Source organism: Triticum dicoccoides, chromosome 1A (assembly GCF_002162155.2).
Source record: "Triticum dicoccoides isolate Atlit2015 ecotype Zavitan chromosome 1A, WEW_v2.0, whole genome shotgun sequence".
In the NCBI taxonomy this organism is placed as follows: Eukaryota; Viridiplantae; Streptophyta; class Magnoliopsida; order Poales; family Poaceae; genus Triticum; species Triticum dicoccoides.
The window spans coordinates 606,697,831-606,702,869 of NC_041380.1; positions in this window are offsets into that span (position 1 = coordinate 606,697,831).

Genomic DNA, 5,039 nt, shown 5'->3' on the forward strand with positions numbered 1-5,039 from the left:
ATATATGCGTAGCCGCGTGGAGATACGTGGGCTAAGCCCACGTCCAAGTTGGTAACAGCCCACGATCCGACATCTCAGATCGTGATCCACCTGTCAATGACTCTCCGTTTCTGACCGGCAAAATAGGCGCATATATGTGATCTCGGCTCGGCTCATTCCCGCAACTCGCGGCGCGGTGGAGGAGGAGTGTGCGAGGGCCTCTTATATTCTCAAGCTCCAATAGCATGTGGAAGAGAATCCCTTATAAAGAGGTCCAACTCCTCCTCTAGCGGGGTGGGACTAAACTTCCCACTACACCTAGTGCCATATAACTCACATGGGCCCTTAGAGATTTTCTGAAATTGTTAGATGGGCCTAAAGCCCACCCCAATATTTCAACAATCCCCCACTAGATCTCGAGGGCCCATTGTGTCATCTGTTCCAATTGCTGTTTGATATACGAGTGGTTCAGTGAAGACTTGTTAAGGTTGAACTTCACCTAGAGCAAATAGCTTCACTCCTTCACAACTGAACAATGGACTATGCCTTGAATTGTCAGTTTGGCGTAAAGAAGCTTCACCACATGTCTTACTAGTACTAGGCCGCCGAAGGCTGACCCCTCGGGTGAAGCATATAAGTCACACTCTTGGCCAATTCATGAGCTTACCAGAGATCACCTCAATCTCATAGACTATGACTAGCAGTCGGGCTCATGTAGGTGTGTTCCTCCAAAGATCACTCTGTAGGATAGATCTTGCTTACATAAGCTTTGGAACACATTAAGACAATAGTCATCCTACCATATAGCATCGAGAGTATTGCATCTCCAACAGTGGGTTAGTATAGTTAATCTCCTCAGTTCACCACTGGATTGTTTTCCCAGGTTCTACTTCACGGGATCTCCGATCACATAGGCTGGGTTACCACCATGGCAACTCATGTGGGTTTCATACCCATCTCCCTCAATGCATTATCTATCACAACATGCGATAGCCCTTTTGTAAAAGGATATGCCAGATTCTTAGCCGTTTGGACATAGTCCAACGCTATCACTCCAGAGTTTCTTTATTTTCTAACAGCTTATAATCTCATTCTTATGTGTTTGTTGGACTTCATGTTGTTCTTTGAACTCTTCGCCTTGGTGACAATAGTCTGATTGTCACAGTTCATAAGGATAGCCGGAACCGGCTTCTCAACCAATGGCAAGTCCATCAAAAGATCTCGAAACCATCCTGCTTTGACAACAGACATGTCTAACGATGTTAATTCTGCTTCCATTGTCGATCTCGTTAAGATCATTTGCTTGCAAGACTTCCAGGAAACGGCGCCACCTCCAAAAGTAAACATATACTCGGTTGTTGCCTTCATCTCATCAGCATCAGAGATCCAATTCGCATCACTATACCCTTCAATTACCGACGGGTATCTGGTATAGTGAAGTCCATAGTTCACAGTACCTTTCAGATAGCGCATAACTCTTTCAACATCATGCCAATGTACATCACCCGGTTCGGAAAAACCCGGCTCAGTTTGCTCACAGCAAACGCGATGCCAGGCCTCATTGCGCTCGCTAGGTACATGAGTGAACCAATAATTTGAGAGTATCTTAATTGATCCTTAGATGTACCTTTGAACTTTCAATCAACACACTAGGATCATATAGTGTTTGTGAAGGAAATATGCCCTAGAGGCAATAATAAAGTTGTTATTTATATTTCCTTATATCATGATAAATGTTTATTATTCATGCTAGAATTGTATTAACCAGAAACTTAGTACATGTGTGAATACATAGACAAACAGAGTGTCCCTAGTATGGCTCTACTTGACTAGCTCGTTAATCAAAGATGGTTAAGTTTCCTAACCATAGACATGTGTTGTCATTTGATGAACGGGATCACATCATTAGAGAATGATGTGATGTACATGACCCATCTGTTAGCTTAGCATAAATTATCGTTTAGTTTTATTGCTATTGCTTTCATCATGACTTATACATGTTCCTCTGACTATGAGATTATGCAACTCCCGAATACCGGAGGAACACCTTGTGTGCTATCAAATGTCACAACGTAACTGGGTGATTATAAAGATGCTCTACAGGTGTCTCCGATGGTGTTTGTTGAATTGCCATAGATCAAGATTAGGATTTTTCACTCCGTGTATCAAAGAGGTATCTCTCGGCCTTCTCGGTAATGCTCATCACTATAAGCCTTGCAAGCAATGTGACTAATGAGTTAGTTGCGGGATGATGCATTACGGAACGAGTAAAGAGACTTGCCGGTGACGAGATTGAACTAGGTATGATGATACCGACGATCAAATCTCGGGCAAGTAACATACCGATGACAAAGGGAACAACGTATGTTGTTGTGCGGTTTGACCGATAAAGATCTTTGTAGAATATGTAGGAACCAATATGAGCATCCAGGTTCCGCTATTTGTTATTGACCGGAGATGTGTATCGGTCATGTCTACATAGTTCTCGAACCCGTAGGGTCCGCATGCTTAACGTTCGATGACGATACGTATTATGAGTTATGTGATTTGTTGTACGGAAGGTTGTTTGGAGTCCCGGATGAGATCACGGACATGACAAGGAGTCTCGAAATGGTCGAGAGGTAAATATTCATATATTGGAAGGCTGTATTCATACATCGGAAAGGTCCCGAGTGATTCGCGTATTTTTCGGAGAACCGGGGGGTTACGGGAATTCACTAGGGGAAATATTGGGCCTTATTGGGCTTTAGTGCAAAGGAGAGAAGGGCCACAAGGGGAGGCAACACGCCCCCCATGGGTTGGTCCGAATTGGACTAGGAGGGGGCGGCACCCCCTCTTTCCTTCTCCCTCTCCCTCTCCTTCCTTCTTCTCCTACTTGGAGTACTAGGAAAGGGGAAACCTACTCCTACCAGGAGTAGTAATCCCCCCTTTGGGCGCGCCCTTGAGGCCGACCCTTCTCCTCCTTCCCTCCTTTATATACGGGGGAGGGGGGCACCCCATAGAGACACAAGTTGATCTTTTAGATGTGTGCGGTGCCCTCCTCCACAGTTACACACCTCGGTCATATCGTCGTAGTGCTTAGGCGAAGCCCTGCGCCGGTAACTTCATCATCACCATCACCATGCCGTCGTGCTGACGGAACTCTACCTCGGCCTCAACTGGATCAAGATTTCTAGGGACGTCACCGAGCTAAACGTGTGCTGATTGCGGAGGTTGTTGGGGAACGTAGTAATTTCAAAAAATTTCCTACGCACACGCAAGATCATGGTGATGCATAGCAACGAGAGGGGAGAGTGTTGTCTACGTACCCACGCAGACCGACTACGGAAGCGATCACACAACGTAGAGGAAGTAGTCGTACGTCTTCCCGATCCGACCGATCCAAGCACCGTTACTCCGGCACCTCCGAGTTCTTAGCACACGTACAGCTCGATGACGATCCCCGGGCTCCGATCTAGCAAAGCGTCGGGGAAGAGTTCCATCAGCACGACGGCGTGGTGAGGATCTTGATGTTCTACCGTCGCAGGGCTTCGCCTAAGCACTGCTACAATATGATCGAGGTGGAATATGGTGGCAGGGGGCACCGCACACGGCTAAGGAACGATCTCAAGGATCAACTTGTGTGTCTAGAGGTGCCCCCTTGCCTCAGTATATAAAGGATCCAAGGGGAGGGGTTCGGCCGGCCCTATGGTGGCGCAGGAGGAGTCCTACTCCTACCGGGAGTAGGACTCCCCCCCCCCCAATCCTAGTTGGAATAGGAATCCTTGAGTGGGGAGAGAGAGAAGGGGGGCCGGCCACCTCTCCTAGTCCTAATAGGACTAGGGGAGGGGGGAGGCGCATAGCCCACCTTGGGCTGCCCCTTTCACCTCTCCACTAAAGCCCACTAAGGCCCATATGGTTCCCGGGGGGTTCCGATAACCTCCCGGTACTCCGGTAAAATCCCGATTTCACCCGGAACACTTTCGATATCCAAACATAGGCTTCCAATATATCAATCTTTACGTCTCGACCATTTCGAGACTCCTCGTCATGTCCGTGATCACATCCGGGACTCCGAACAACCTTCAGTACATCAAAATGCATAAACTCATAATAACTGTCATCGTAACGTTAAGCGTGCGGACCCTATGGTTCGAGAACAATGTAGACATGACTGAGGCACATCTCCGGTCAATAACCAATAGCGGGACCTGGATGCCCATATTGGCTCCTACATATTCTACTAAGATCTTTATCGGTCAGACCGCATAACAACATACGTTGTTCCCTTTGTCATCGGTATGTTACTTTCCCGAGATTCGATCATCGGTATCCAATACCTAGTTCAATCTCGTTACTGGCAAGTCTCTTTACTCGTTCCGTAATACATCATCCCGCAACTAACTCATTAGTTGCAATGCTTGCAAGGCTTATGTGATGTGCATTACCGAGAGGGCCCAGAGATACCTCTCCGACAATCGGAGTGACAAATCCTAATCTCGAAATACGCCAACCCAACATGTACCTTTGGAGACACCTGTAGTGCTCCTTTATAATCACCCAGTTACGTTGTGACGTTTGGTAGCACCCAAAGTGTTCCTCCGGCAAATGGGAGTTGCATAATCTCATAGTTATAGGAACATGTATAAGTCATGAAGAAAGCAATAGCAACATACTAAACGATCGGGTGCTAAGCTAATGGAATGGGTCATGTCAATCAGATCATTCAACTAATGATGTGACCTCGTTAATCAAATAACAACTCTTTTGTCCATGGTTAGGAAACATAACCATCTTTGATTAACGAGCTAGTCAAGTAGAGGCATACTAGTGACAATCTGTTTGTCTATGTATTCACACATGTATTATGTTTCCGGTTAATACAATTCTAGCATGAATAATCAACATTTATCATGATATAAGGAAATAAATAATAACTTTATTATTGCCTCTAGGGAATATTTCCTTCAGTCTCCCACTTGCACTAGAGTGAATAATCTAGATCACATCGCTATGTGATTAACACCAATAGTTCACATCTTTATGTGATTGGTTCACATCTCCATGTGACTAACACCCAA